We start from the raw sequence: 16,503 nt of genomic DNA, 5'->3' as shown, positions 1-16,503 counted from the left end.
GGGGGTGGTGGTGTTTGCACATGCATGCGGGGGGGGGCGCATAGAATTATGGATGTGGGCACGTAGGTGCACGAACCCCCTACCCGCCCCCCACTCCTGGCACACGATGGTGAAAAGGTTAGCCATCACTGGTCTAACACATCATGCAGAACACACAGAAGGGAAAAAAAGTGTTGGCTTTCTTCCCTTTCATCATTTTTATTGTACAGCAATCTTTCTCCTCAAACCTACCACCTCTCTCTTTTCTTTCCTTCTTACTTTCTCTTCCCCCCACCCTCCTCTTCTCCCTACTTCCTTTCTCCTTCTCCTCCTCTCTTCCTCCCTCTCTTACCCTCACTCCTACTCTAATTTCCCTTCCCTTCCTTCATCCCTCTCTATTGCTGTATCCTTTTATGCATATGGATTACTCAAAAGGCTGAAAAAGTTATTTTTAACTGGTCCTCACACTTTTGACCAGTCCCCGAACTTACGACTGTCCCCACATTTTACATTGGGGAAAGTAAATAAATATCTTGGAGTACAGATAAGTAAAACTAAAAAAGGATTTAGATTGTCTCAGAAAGATAAAATTATAGAACTCTTGAACAGATGCAATATGAATGATGCAAAGCCTCGTGATACTCCAATGCAGGTTGATTTTCTAAAGAATATGAATGAATTATCTCCTGAGTTTAATGACAATACACTTTACAGATCAGTTATCGGTTCCCTCTTATATATTGCCATTTGGACCAGACCTGATATTGCTCTACCCCTTAATTTACTTTCTAGATATGTCAGTAAACCCCTAATTTATCATTGGGAAGCAATTAGAAGAGTGTTAAGATACTTGACACACAGCTTAGATTATTGCTTATTATTAGAGCCCAACGATGTCAAAGAGCCTATTCTCACCTGTTACGCCGATGCTGACTGGGCAGGCGACACTAAGACCAGGAAGAGCACTTCCGGCTATGTATTCTTTCTTAACAACTGCCCAGTCTACTGGTATACTGGAAAACAGGATTTAGTAGCCACATCAACCACTGAAGCAGAATATATTTGCTTGTCAAAAGCTTCTAATAATCTCATCTGGTTCAATGATTTATTAACTGATGTTTGGAAGAGTCCTTTGCAACCATTCACTATACATGAAGATAACAAAGCTGCAATAGAGATATCTAGAGCAGATGCTATTGGTCAAAGATCCAGGCATATAGATATCAAATACAAACATGTAAGACAATTGTCTCAAAATGGATTCATCAAAGCTATTCATTGTGACACTACAGAACAAATAGCTGACATATTGACTAAACCTTTACAATCGAAACAACATAAATATCTAACTTCAAAATTATATGTTCTATATTGTTCTGACTCTGAATGTAATTACTGCTGTATGTCGAATCGGCATTTAGAGGGGGATTTGTCACGGATAAATGCCTTATTCTCGAATGAAAGAGGTATATGCTCATGGAGTACCAAGGGTTAATTTATTCTTCTTTTCATAATGTATTTCTCACTAACCACTCCTCCTCCCTAATCCCGCCTCCCTGGTATAAAAGGAGATGCACACTCCTCCTCCTTGCTTCTATCTGCAATCACTCTGTGAATATAGAATGCCTTCTGTGAATAAATAAGACTTTGTTTGAATACTACAACTCTGAATTCTTTATTGAGTCTGATCCTCGAATTACGGCAACAAATTTGTAATCTGTAACTTTGCTGCTCCGCATCCCTTTCCCTTCCCTCCTCCCATCCTGGGCTTCCTCCCCTCCCCCTCTCTCCCCCCCCTTTCTCTCCCTGGGGCAAAGGAGCAATGGACTCGCTGCCCAGCTGACCATCCCACGGGGGAGAGGGGGAGGGGTGGGGTGGGGGCGGGGCAAGCAGGGGCACCCCGAGTGGGCGGCGCTCTCAGGGCTTTAGAGAGTGGGAGGAGCTGGACGGAGAGGGGAGGAGCTATAAGCGCTTCCTGTCTGGTTCTGTGCAGACTCCTGGCTGGGGTCGTTCCGGGGAGGGGGATCCAGGTGCGAGTCCGGCGGCGATCCTGGGCGCCTCTCTTGGGGAGCGGAGTCCGGGCGAGGAAGAGAGCCGCCTCTTTCCTATGGAGCGCCAGGTGAGAAGCTCCGTCCTCCCTTCCTCCCTTCTTCCCACCTGGGGAAATGCTCGGACAGGAGACCCTTCAATGCAGCTTCTTGGGGCGCTGCTAAGATCCTCCTGCAGTCCCCACTTTCTCCTTGGGGGAGATGATGATTATTATTATTACTATTCTTCCTGGTCGTTTCCCGTCCTTTTCCTTTTCTCTGGGGCCGTTTCAGATCCGGGAGGCTTGGAGTTCAAGGGCTGCGAAAGCGGCGGGGAGAAAAGGGGGCGATCCCTCCCAGGAGCCCTTGTTTCGAGAGGAGCCGCCTCCGGAGGGAGCATCGGGGAAAGGCTCCTTCTGATGCCCTTTAATCTCTCTGCTCTCGTTCCTTTCATCCCTTCAATTCGTTTCCATTCTTCAATTTAACTGCGTTTTTAAAGTCTTGGGTGCATTTAAAGGCCTTTTCCTGGGGGCCACTGTTTCTCAGCCTTGGCAACTTTGTGGTGTGTGGATTTCTGCTCCCAGAATTCTCCATGTGTGTTGAAGTCCACATATTTTACAGCTCCCAAGATTGGGAAAGGTTGCTGTAGGCCAGGGGTGGGGAACTAGGGCCCTTTTAGGACTGGTGGACTTCAACTCCCAGAATCCCCGAGCCAGCTGTGTCAGGAATTCTGGGAGTTGAAGTCCACCAGCAATAAAAGGGCCCTAATTTTCCTCTTTTACAGTGGGGTATTCCAAAGGGCAAGTCCCAGCTTTGAAAAGAGTTTCTATCATCTGATCAGGATGGTGGACATTATATAAACATAGAATAACATACTTGGAGTTGGAAGGGACCTTGGAGGTCTTCTAGTCCAACCCCCTGCTTGAGGAGGAGGAGTCTATACCATTTCAGACAATTGGCTGTCCAGTCTCTTCTTAAAAGCCTCGAGTGACCTTAGTCAGGATTCTGGGGATCAAGATTCGTACCTTGAAATGGCTGAAAGAAATTCCTGGGTCCCATATCTGGGAAAGGTGAGAGAGAAACCACAACTGTCTTGCTAAAAATCCTTAAGGCTACAGGATGTCGGCATGGCTTCTTTGGTACCTTCTGTTAGGATATGGTTTTAGCCTAACAAGTTGTCCAGGCAATATATGTGTTGTGTGATTTTAACATAAATACGTATTGTGTGACTTTAAAGTTTTACTGCTGATTCATTGTAATGCTGAGTCATGCTGTAATTAGATAATCACTGGTTGTGAACATATTTAAGGAAGGTACTGCAAAGTATTCAGTTGATGATAAGCTACCATAGTGTGATGAGTGCTATCCATTGTGCTATCATCGGTTAGATGGATCTGCTACCATCGTGGTTTGTGAACCAGAGGGAGTTTGTTATTCTAACCAACTACTGTTTGTGTGGTAAGAAGATTTTGTATCACTGGACTGATTTAACTGGCAAAGACTTGGATTGATTTAAAGACTATGAGATTGTTTTTTCACTATAAAGTAAACTCTTGATAAACCAGTTTGCACATCTCTTATTCATTGCTCTCAGCAACGTTTCTCTGTGCTCTACACTCTGCTGGTTGGTAACACAACAACAATATCCTTAACAGCTTCCTTACTGTATCTCCTGTCAATCAAACAACTGTACTTCCTGCTGATGTCACTGAAATATAAAAGCATGAAAGAAATCATTCCAGATCTATCCCAGCCATTGTCCGAATCTGAATACAGGTAGTCCTTGACTTAGGACCACAATCGAGCCCAGAATTTGTGTTGCTTGGCGCGATAGTGGCTAAGTGAGTTTTCCCCCTTTTTATGACCTTTCTTGCTACAGTTGTTAATTGAACCCACTGCTGTTGTTCAGTTAGTAACACGGTGGTTAAGGGAATCTGGCTTCTCTATTGACTTTGCTTGTGGGAAGATTGCAATGGGATCACATGACCCCGGGACTCTGTAGCCCCTCTGTAGCCAAAGTCAGCTTATTGCCCCCACAAACTGGGTCCTCATTTCACCTACCTTAGAAAGGATGGAAGGCTGAGTCAACCTTGAGCCTTGGCGAGATTCGAACCCTGCAGTAATTGCAGGCAGCTGGTCTTAATAACCAGCTTAATAACAGGGTGCCTTAAACCCCTGTACTACCAAGGCTCTTATACTTTGAAGAGTCACTAAATGAATGGCTGTAATTCGAGGACTACCTGTATACGTGAGAGACAATTTGGACTCTGTCTCTTTGTTGGTGCCAGGCCTGATCTAGTACTCCTGACTAACAACTCAGCACAACTCCCTGGAAATGGGAGCGGATCTGCTTGAGGCCTCCAGAGTCCAGCTCTGAGGTGCTTTAATACATACATTCACGGCTGAGATAATCTGCCTCTGAATCCAATCCCTGGTCCTTCCACCCCTTTCAGTTTTCTTCTCACCCAGGGTGAGCTTCTATGTAATGTTGGTGTGGCTGCAAGGGACTCACATAAAGGGGCTCCCTAGTTAGCCTCGAAATACAGGCTGCTCAGGAATATCATTAGGATGTTTGATGGCAAACTTTTCCCTTGTTGTTGTTTTTTTCACTCCTAGACACTCTCGTGGCCTCGTCTTCATCCCCTGGAACCTCAGGTCTTTATAGCGGAGGCTTAACAATGGTTGAGCTTCCAAGGCAGGTAGGAGGATTCTTCCCTCCCCTCCCCAGATGTGCCAATCTCGCAATAACAGAATAACACAATTGGAAGGGGTCTTAGAGATCTTCTAGTCTATCCCCCTGTTTCAAGCAGGAGACCCGATACCATTTCAGACAAGTGGGTGTCCAGTCTGTCCTTAATGTTGAATTCATCCTGGTGGGCTTCTCATGTTTAGTCCAGATTAGGAAAACACAGGACAAGCGTTTTCTCGGGATGAGAGAGCAGCAAACAAAAGGCTACAATCTCTTTTATTAGTTACCCTAATACAGCGTCATCAGAAGGCGTTATTATGGCCACACATCTCATATTACACACAAGAGATAGGGAAACAATGGTAAAGATACAAAGCAAAACCTAACTCTGGCTGCTTGGTACCAGATACTACCAGGCGAGAGGCCCATCTCTGTTATCTGATTCTCAGGAATGTGTTTACAAAGAGATAAGAGATATTTTTACTTTGTACCCCAGGATGTTTATACAAGGAGATATCTTTACTTTGTATCCCAGGATGTTTATACAAGGAGATATCTTTACTTTTGCAGGCACGTCCTATGTTATAAACAAAGAGAGAATGAATAGGGCCCTTCAGAGAGTATCCATATGAACCCGCTTTTCATAGTTTGATTATTTCGATGCTAAGCTCCATACAAGTGTCCAACCAGTTAAACTGGTCTATACATGTACTATGGCCACTGCATTCCCACATTTCCTCTGTTTTTGTTTTTTGCAACTAGGTTCAGCTGTGTTGTTATTATGATGTTCTCTTTATGCCTGGGAAACATGCCTATCATCATAGCAAACAAAGCAGGAATATATTGAATACTACAACATACAGAAATAAGCAAAGCAATGATCATGAGTACAGTAGACAATATGTTCTTCAGCCATCTGGTTTCTGCAAATGTTTTTAGCTCACCCATCCTTTTATTACGGTGAACAAAGTTAGTGGAAAAGTGGCCAGGAGATGTCAAGCGAGGTAGGCCATCAAGTTTCTGAGTTGTACATTTCCACAAATCACTCACACAAATTGTAAATCCATCCGAATCCAGACACCCAAGAAAACCACATGTCAGGAGTTTGTAACCTCTGAGTTATCTTGGAAGCCCTATCTTGCAAGTCCCGAGCACCTTCTCTGACCACACCTGATTTCTTCCTCCAGTTCCAGAAGGGCTTTAGTTTCACTTATCAGGACGTCCTTCCTATTGGAGGGAATAAAACCTTTGCACATTTGCAGAAGGGAGGGGAGACATTGGATACAGCAACAAAGCAAAACAAGCAGTACAATTATAGATACAATAGTTGGCATAATTGATTTCAACCAAGAACCATCCGGGAGCCATGACCAAAGAGCAGCCCAGATGTCAATGGCGCCAGATCCATTGAATGATAAGGGATTGTTTTTTTTTTTTTTTTTTTTTATTGCAAAAGTTTTACAATTACATTTTCACCCCCTTTTTCACCCCCCACCTCCCGCCCCAAACTTCCCATCCTCCCTAACCCTCCCTAACCCTCCCCCCCCAGACTTCCCTATTACTTACTCATAACTAATGACACTAATATATAAGCCTGAACCCGTCCCTCCCCCTATAAAGTTTTTCCTCTTTATCCCTTTGCATTAAAATATTTCTAATACATTATTTTCAAATAAAAGCTATTTGATACTTTCTAGTTTGATATTTGTTCTGAACATATTCTATCCACCTTTTCCATTCCCATTCATAAGTCTCTTGTGAACAATCTTTTAAATACGCTGAAATCTTCGCCATCTCTGCAAAACTGGCCATCTTCACAGTCCATTCCTCGATAGTGGGCAAAGCTTCATTCTTCCAGTATTTACCTATCAACAGTCTTGCTGCCGTTATCATATACAATATCAATTTTGTTTCACCCAATGTAAAACCCTTAACTATACCCAATAAAAACAGTTGTGGAGAAAACTGAATTTTTTTCTTCAAAACATTCTGCATGACCCACCAAATTTTTATCCAAAAAGCCTTAACTTTCCTACAGGTCCACCAAACATGATAATACGTAGCATCCAAACATTCGCATCTCCAACATTTTGGCTGAACATTAGGGTACATACATGACAACTTTTTGGGATCTAAATGCCATCTATAAAACATTTTATAGAAATTTTCCCTCAGATTCTGCGACTGTGTAAATTTAACATTCTGAACCCAAATTTTTTCCCATGTTTCCAACATCACTGGTTCTTCAAAATTTTGTGCCCACTTAATCATACAATCTTTAACTAATTCGGTTTCTGAATCCCTTTCTAGCAAAACATTATAAAGCCTTTTAATATGCATTGGACCTTTCTCTTTTATATGTCTAACCAATTCTTCCTCATGCAACATAATACCAGTTTTTTGGTCCTCTTTCCATCTCAATTGTAATTGATTATATTGTAACCAAGTTAGATTAAGTCCTTCATCCAACAGTGTCTGTAATGTCTTCAGCTGCCATCTGCCCGCATCTGTAAAAAGAACCTCTTTGTATAAAAACCCCCCGAGTGACATTATATTTGTATTCCACAAAGTATGACCAAGATCCAGCCATAGCGGTATTTTGTAATCCCATTTGAGTCGGTGCTTCTTCCAAACTCTCATCAAGGAGTCTCTAAGTATATGGCTTTTAAATACTTTATCTACTTTGTCGTCATAAAATAAATAAGCATGCCATCCAAATTCGAGATCAAAACTTTCTGCGTTTAGTATTCCAGTCTTTTTACTTCCAAACCAATCACTTGTTAAAGTTAAAGCTGCAGCATCATAATATAACTGTAGGTTTGGGAGTTTAAGGCCTCCTCTTTCTGGAACATCTTGCATAATTTTCAGTTTCACTCTCGGCTTCTTCTCGTTCCAGACAAACTTATTCACACCAGACTGCCAAACTTTCAATTGTTTATCACTTTTAAGCACCGGAATCATTTGAAACAAAAACAGAAGTCTTGGCAAAATATTCATCTTAACTGCTGCTATTCTTCCAAGTAAAGACAGTTGCAGCTTTTTCCAGGTCTCCATATCTTTCTGGACCTCTCGCCACAACACCTCATAATTATTTTGAAACAATTTCAAATTTGATTCTGCAACCTGAACTCCAAGATATTTTACCTTAGGTACAATTTCAAAACCTGCCCTCCTTTCAAGCTCATATTTACGATCTTGTGTCATATTTTTAACTATCATTTTGGTCTTTTTTGAATTCAGTCTAAAACCTGAAACTCTACCATAGTCTTGTATAATGTCATTCATCAAGATTATTGATTCCATTGGTTGTGATAGGGTAACCACCAGATCATCTGCAAATGCCTTTATTCTGTAATCCTCTTGCCTTATCATTATGCCTTTCAAAATTTTAGAATCCCGTATTGTGTTTAACAAGACTTCCAATGTTAAAATAAATAAAAGTGGGGACAACGGACATCCCTGTCTTGTTCCTTTTTCAATTTTAAACTCTGTCGTCAAACTTCCATTAATAATAATCTGTGCCTTTTGCTCTTGATAAATTGCTGAGATTGCCTGTATAAATTGGTCCCCAAAGTCCATCTTTTTTAAAGTCTTTAATAGAAAATTCCAATCCACTCTATCAAAGGCCTTCTCTGCGTCCAAAAAAGCCAGCACTGCAGGAATCTGTTTATTCTTATCAAGATATTCCAATAAGTCTATTACTTGCCTTACATTGTCCTTCATATATCTGCCTTCAATAAATCCCGCTTGATCCTCATGAATCACCTTTTGAATTACTGGCATCAATCTGTTGGCTAATACCTTCGCATAAATTTTATAGTCTGTATTCAAAAGAGATATTGGTCTATAATTCTCTGGTTTTTTAGGACCAACTTGTTCTTTTGGTATCAAAGATATATAAGCAGTTGTCCAAGATGGGGGTATTTTACCCCCTTGTTGAATGTTACAAAATAAGTCTCTAAGTTGTCCCACCATTTCAGCTTGCAAAGTTTTATAATACACTGCAGTCAGACCATCCGTGCCAGGAGCTTTGGCTGTTTTTAACTGTTTAATTGCTGCTGTTATCTCCTCCTCTGTTATGGGATAATTCATTCTTTCCTTTTGTTGATCAGTAATTTTTGTAATTCTCTTATCATTTAAATATTTTTCTATAAGTCCATTCTGCACCTCTTCTTTAGCATATAATTTAGTATAATAATCCACAAAAGCTTCTTTAATTAATTTTTGTTGAAAGATTTCTTTCCCGCCAATATCAATACTATCAATAGTCCGTATACTTTGTTTTTTCCTCAATGTGTAAGCCAACCATCTGCCCGGTTTGTTAGCGTTGCAAAATGTATTATGCTTCGCATATTGTAGGCTTGTTGCAACTTGTTCCGCCATAAGCATTTGAAATTGGTCTTTCAAAAGTTTTATAGCACCTCGAATTCTTTCATCTGTTGGGTTTTTAATAAGTAGCTGTTCTTTATTCTTTATTTCCATTTCCAACTCGATTCTTTTCTTTTGTCGGAACTGTCTGTGTTTAGAGTTCATATAGATAAGTACCCCTCTCATATAAGCTTTACTTGCATCCCAAACAATTTCAATTGGAGTACCTTTATTCAAATTTATTTCAAAAAATTCTTTCAAATGCTTTTTAAGTTCTATTATATTTTTTTCATATCTAAACAAGTTCTCATTTAATCTCCAAGAGCGTCTCTCAACCTTATCCATCTCAATTTCTATCCATACAGGGCTATGGTCAGTCAAGGTTCTTGGAAAAATCTTTGTTCTTTTGGTCTTAACAAGTAGATCATTTGACAACAGGATAAAGTCAATCCTAGAAAAAGATCTATGTCTATCAGAAAAAAAAGTGTAATCCAATACATTTGAATTATGTATTCTCCAAACATCTTTTAATTCCATATCTTCTTTCATATCAAAAAAAGTCTGTGGTAGTCTAATTCTAGACTTTGCCAAGCTCTTTTTATCTAATTTAGAATCAATTACTCCATTCCAGTCTCCCATAATTAAAATAGATCTATAGTCCCATTGCAATATTTTAGTATGTAATATCTTATAAAAATAATCCTGTTGTTGGTTGGGAGCATAAATTCCAATCAAAAGAATTGGTCCATTTGCTGTAAGCAATTCAATTGCTACAAACCTACCATCTTGATCTGCTTCTATAACTTTCGCTATTAATTTTTTATTTACATAAATAACCACACCATTCTTTTTCTGCGAAGTCGAAGATATAAAATGTACTCCTAATTTTGAGTTTATCAAATATTTTTGATCTTGAGTAGTTATATGCGTTTCTTGTAAACATATTATATCATTATTAAATTGTTTCAAATATGTAAATATTTTCTTCCTTTTCTGTGCTGAATTCAACCCATTGACATTCCAAGATAGACACTTAAAGGTCATCGACCTCTTTCTGGAGCGCGGAGCAATATCTTTGAAGTTCCTCCGAAAGCTTCGATCTCGCTCCTCCCATAGCGCCACTCTCTTGTACGGTACTCTTAACTGCCTTCTTGTCTTGTCTTTCCTGTTGTTGTTGTTGCTGTTGTTTAAATAGCTTAGATTGAGCTCTAGTTATACGTTGATCTTTCACTTCAGCCAACTGAATCAAATCCAAAATTGGAGAAGAATCCAGCAAGGGCTCACTCAAAAAACCTCCTTCTGCACCTTGCACTGTTTCTAATTCCTGCTTAGACTGTTCTTCCAATTGCCTCTCTTCACTCTCCTTAATCTCCAAAACTGTAGATGTACGTGGAGATGGAGTTCTTTCCTTAAGTATAGTACTATAAAAATGTTGTGCCTTCTCCACGGTATTCAACCGATATCCTTCTCCCTTGTATCTAAAAATTATCCCAGCTGGTGCATCCCACCGGAAGGGTATCTGTAAATTTTTCAATTCCTTAACAAGAAAACCAAATTCTTTTCTAGCTTTCAGCATTTTAGGAGGTAATTCTTTAAAAATTTCAAGTCGTGAACCCCCCACTTGTACAGAAGTATGAAAAGATTTTTGCAGGATATGATTTCTAATTTCTCTATCAGTGAAATATATCACCACATCTCTAGGCAGTTGTCTTTGTCTGGCCACCCAAGAGTTGACTCTGTAAATTTTATCTATTTTGTGAAATACCAAATCAGGACTAGCTTGTAAAATCTTAGCCAAGGCTTCAGAGCAAACTTGTCTCAAGTCCTGTCTCTCCTCCTCTCGAATTCCCCGAAGCCGTATAGCAAATTCCATCGCCCGGAATTGTATCATAACAATCTCATCTTCAATTCTCTGCATTTTATTGTCAACTTCATCAATTTTATAATCATTGTCTTTCATCTTGACATTAACTTCTGATTTAAATTCTTCAACTTTAAAATCAACTTTCCCAATAAATTCTACCAGGCCAGACGCCACTTCTGATATTTTTTTGGTCACCTTTTTTTGATTCTGATTCACCATGTCTTTAACTTCATTAATTTCCTGCATAAATTCCTGATGTGATTTTTGAAGTTTATCATCTATCTCCTGTTGGGATTTTTGAAATTTGTCATCCAAAGTTTTAGAAATAAATTCTTTTAAATCTCCCACATCAAATTCTTTTTTCTGAGCTTGTAACTGTTGAGCAGGGGGAGGTTGCTTTTCATGTTTGTGTGTGGGGGATCCCCCCCCTGACGCCTTCCCTTCCTGCTTCTTTGAAGCCATCCTGGCTCGTGATCTAGTTTTTCTGAAAAGGGAGGTTCCTTTTCCTTTCCCTCCTGCACAAAAACTTCTAAAAAAATCCCCCAGATTTAATCAAATAAAGACTGGAATAAAGCAAAGTCCAGTATTAAAAAGGGAGAAATTATTGTTTCTCTTTTAACAAGCAGGGCAACTTTGTAACAACTTGGAAACTTTGTAACAAAACAAGATAACTTCACCAATCCACATTCACTGGCTCGTTAACTCTGAGGCTAGGCGCCATATTTTTTTCTTTTCAAAGCACTTTCACTCACTCGCATTTCTCAAATTGAAAGTCAATAAAGTGCTGATACTTGCGTTTCCAAATTTCAGGATTCAGGTAGTTTCGCTGTTTATTAAAGCCGGTTCTTTCGCTTTAAGTTTCCTGCAGCCGGCTTGTTCTGCAAAAGCAGAATCGTCCCACGTCGCCCGGAGTTTCAGCAGGCTGGAAGGGAGCCACGCCTGTTCTCTCCCCAGAAACTTCCCTGGGGGGTCACAGGGGCTCAACCAGTGCCCTGCGATCTCTCTTCTTCAATCCTTTAGGATCTAGAAGTTTTCGAGCCGCTTCTTCGTTTCGAAGCGGCTCTACAGGCGGCGGGGCTGGCGGAGCTTCAAAGAGCGCCGCCGACGCCGAAGACAAGGAAACCGGAAGCCGATAAGGGATTGTTTTTTGATCAAGTTTTCCATATGTTCTATGGTGTGAGTGATGTTATACTGATAATCAGATACATAGGTACAACAATGTGAATGTATAAGGGCACAATTGCCTCCTTTAGCTAAGGCATATCGGTTTTGTAGGACTACCTCTCTGATTTCAGCCAGTTCTTTATTCATCAGCTTCAGCACCTTGATAGTCTCATTGAACATATATACTGTCCAGTTATTTAATAAATGAAGATCCCAATAGTTCATTGCCACCCGAGATTGGGCAAGATGCCTCTGAATATCTGAGTTTTTAATGAGCCACCCAGTGTCAGTGATGGGTGTGGTTTAGGAAATAGGAGTAGTGGAGTTTGTCCGATTAGCAGCTATTTGAATGTCTTTTATTACTGTCCCATCATGATTGAATATAGAGGCTGCTGACATGAAGGATCATGAGATGTAGGGGCAATAGATGCAAGATCGTGACTTAATTCCAGAATCCATGATATATAATCTCCTCTATGCAATTGTTACAGAGGCTCATTGTCTTTATTCACTCCCCCCTCAGCTGGAAATGTCAATATGGGAACCTTAGGTGTTGGAGTAGACTTAGGTAGAAAATAAGGACCTTGTGCATAGACAATGCGTTTGTGGCAGGAGCGTTCTTACATGGTCACTTGAGAGTCCCAAAGCTAACAATGTCCAAGGTCATAAACAAATCATAGTCACTTATACGTGTGAAACAAAATTACTAGCAAAATTAGAAAAACAATTCTACTAACATTAGTATGTGTAAGAAAGTGTTAAAATGTATATGTACAATGTGAAGGTATTTTTTCTCCTGATGAATCTTCCGCTGTGCGCAGGGGACCAACTTCCGGTGTAGTTCTGCAAAGCTGATGGTCACCACCTTGCGTTAAGAGTCTGTTGCTGTCTCAGCACCAGGGGTTTCTCCTTCTTTTTGTTGTAAATGAAATGGTCTTACGTGTCTTTTGGGGATCCAAATGATGCGATCATTGTCCTGGACAGCAGCATATCCATGGCCCCAGGTAATAAGGTCAGCAGGTCCTCTCCATGCAGGATCAAGTTGTTGGTGGAAATAGACCTTTGGTTTTAGGGCAGCTGATGGATAAGCAGAAAAATGACGGGTCGCATCCGATGTGGGAGGCTGTCCAGTCAGGTTAAGAAAGTTCAAAGTATATAAACAAAGATTGAGTTTGTTTTGCATGGCTGGGAGGCCGAGGCATTTTTCCTCTTTCAATTTTATAAGCCAAATTTGTGTGTGATGGACCACTTGTTACAAAAGTCTGCAAAGGCAGTACTGGTGTAGCAGATCCATTGTCAGTTTTAAGTTCAATTGGGCGTCCCATCGATGCAGAAGTCCGAATACAATGATTTATTACATGTTTGGTTGCTTCCTCCCTTTTTGGGAATGCCAATAATAAATCCTGAATAAATATCCATGGAAACATGCAAATATTTCCATGGGGCAAAGGATGGGTACTGAGTTACATCCATTTGCCAAATTTCACAAGTTTTAAGTCCTCTAGGGTTAACACCCATAGGGATAGAATGAGCTTGTTGACTACAGGTAGGACATTGTTGTATGATGGCAGTCACTTCAGCTGCCATGAGACCAAATTGTTTCGCTATTTGCTTTTTATTTTGATGAAAATAGGCATGACTGTCCCATGGTGTGATGGAAGATATAACCATGAGCGCAGTTGCAGCTTTGTCATTTCCCTCTTTCAATCTCTGTCTCCGCTACCCACAATATCTATAACCTTCCAATAAACAAATCTCCTTATAACACTAAACATTCAAGTCCTTCTCTCACTGCCATTCTGACTTCCAAGCCAGCCCGTCTGTGCAAACCAACTTTCTCTTAAACAATTCAACTCCTTCTCTGTACCAATATCTGATCGTCCTTCTAAATCTCCTTGTAGACAAGCATACTTCCAAAAGTCAACTTTCTGCTTTCCTTCACTAACTCTCTCTTACATTCCCTGTAACACTGGGTTCTTTGCATACCAGTCTTTATTCAAAATAGCACAATTATCTATTCACAGCCTACAATATCCAGTCAATCCTAAAAATTTCCTCAACTCTTCAGGTGTTACTTCTTTCATTAATTAAATGTCCTAAGTATTTTATCTCTCTGTCTACATATTGTAATTTCTAACTCATCTCTGTGATAATTCCTAAAAATGGCAGCAGTTTTTGCTGCTGACAAACAAAAAAAAAACAAATAAACAAACAACAGACAAACAAAGAACAAACATGCCATTTGTTAAGTATGCAAAATGCACGTAGACATAAAAACATTAAGGAGTATTTTGAGTCAATACTCTGAAATAGAATTGGGTATGAAAGTATTTAAAATGTCAAAAATGTTCAGAAGGAAAAAAATCAAAATTGCATTCTGAGCCGTTCAGTGCTCTGCAAAGGCAGGTATCAGATATCACCCTTTCACTCCCGCCTTTCTCTGGCTGGTACTTTGAGAGAAAAAAAAATGGTTAAAAGTACAAAGTAGCCCCCCCCTCTTTCGTGCCTCTCATCTCCCAGGGAAAAAAAGGAGGGGGTGAGGGAAAGGAAAAATTTTTTTAAAACAGACCAAGCCTCCCTTCTCCTCGGAGGGCAGGGAGAGAAAAGAAAAAAGGTGCTTATACACAAAATTACATTTCATGCAATCCAATACACAACCATTCACATCTGTACTGCAATCAGACCTTTTGTATAATACATCCTTCATGCGAATCAGTCATTCAAATTATTTCAATGAACTAGTTTATTCCCAAAACAGTGAAAAAATTCAGGCAACAGTCATAATCACAAAAAGTGATATGGGCCCATAACCATTGCCCGGTTTTCCACAGTTTCAAGTTCAAACCCAGTCAATTTTTTGCTGGCCAGCCAAGCATATCAATTCCACACACTATCATTATAGATGTACATCAACAAAATATTTTTAAACAGAAATCACTTCAAGTTGATTAGTTCAAATTATCTGAGTCTTCCCATTTAGACAGGCTCTAATTTTATTTCCTGCTAAACCCCGGGTGGGAAGAACAATAAACAATTTATTTATTTATTTATTTATTTATTCAGCCTGAGAAACATACTGAGAGTCAGAGATCAAATTAAAAGCTTGTTGAGAAAAAGTGTGAAAGCTAAGATAGTCGCAGACAATTAGTGTAAGATTCTTTCCAGATGTCCTTGTAAGCAGTGGCTCCTCTGGAGAAAATCATTAAGCAAGTAAACCTAGGATCTTTAGGCAAATGATATGAAATACAGCTTACATAGTCAGTTAGAGCACACTGAAGAGATGAATCATTCCGAAGACAAAAGTAAAAGTCAGATTTTGGGATAGAAAGAATAATATTTATTAGATCAGTTCCATTTCTTCGACAGTCTGGATTACGTCCCAAGGTTATAATTTCAGCAATAGCTTAAATAAAGGGTAAAACATTTTTAGATGGTAATGAGACAAATAAAGCAATGTACCTTTTGCTGTTCTAAAACAGAATTAAATCTCCTGGCTTTTTTCTTTTAGTCAATAACTCAAATAATGGACTAAGTAAATGCATAGGTAAAGAGAAATATGAGCAGTCCCAATTAATTGTACCCAGTAATTGTTGCAAATTTTACTTTGGGTAACTTTAAAAGCCGGAGCAGAAAGAGATTGCACATAGTTTATGCCCTATACAGATAAGAAGCGTACAGCTGTATTTTTTCTGGGGCAATGTGCAATTCATTTACACATAAATCATTTTGTATTTTCAAAAAGCCAATTAGGTTGTATTTTTTGTGCTCCAATTAAAATGTCATCTATATGATGATCCTGACACACTTTAATCATATCTGCCAAATTAAGATTTTTTTCCAGCCCAACAATAGCTTTTAAGTGGTGTTGTTTTTTAGCTTTCTTTCTTTATGTTAGAGAAGGCTTGTTGATGCTTGCCAGAAACAAGCATTTTTCTGAAGGCTTGTTAAGCACATTCAGAAGAAGCTTGCAAAATTGCAGCCGGCAGACACACTGAAAGCATTTCAGCAATTTATTCTATCCATCCCCCTTTTTTTTGTCTAACTGTTTCTTTAAATTCTGCTTAGTGGGGGTGTAACTGACTCCTTCAGAATGAGCTGATGTTTAATTTCATGCCGTGCGTCTGTGTGGGTGATTTAACGTGAGAGCAATCTCTCAACAAAGTCTGAAACGGAACTATTAACAGTGTCCTGAAGGCTTTTATTTATTTATTTTTTAATGTATCATAAAACACTCTATAACTAATCTCCAGAGTGCAAAAAATTTTTCAGGGCTGGGGAGGTTTGTGGAGGCATGTTCCCATCTGCTTCCACATATTCACTTTTAAAGAGCCCTTTTATTGCCAAAAGTATTTTAGAAGGTAAATCAAATTCTTTTCATGGGCAGGACTTTCCCGTTATCTTTTTAAAACAAT

General features: G+C 39.6%; 1 protein-coding gene across 1 annotated transcript in view; it reads right to left on the bottom strand.

The window, feature by feature from the left end:
- LOC139309847 (zinc finger protein 721-like) overlaps positions 1-16,503 on the bottom strand; it is a 145,430-nt gene that overhangs the window by 84,125 nt on the left and 44,802 nt on the right. The window lies entirely within an intron of this gene.

The sequence above is a fragment of the Pituophis catenifer genome, unplaced genomic scaffold, assembly GCF_029215685.1.
Source record: "Pituophis catenifer annectens isolate HBS135680 unplaced genomic scaffold, rPitCat1.0.hap2 SCAF_2, whole genome shotgun sequence".
NCBI lineage: Eukaryota > Metazoa > Chordata > Lepidosauria > Squamata > Colubridae > Pituophis > Pituophis catenifer.
This window is presented reverse-complemented; position numbering and strand designations above follow the sequence as displayed.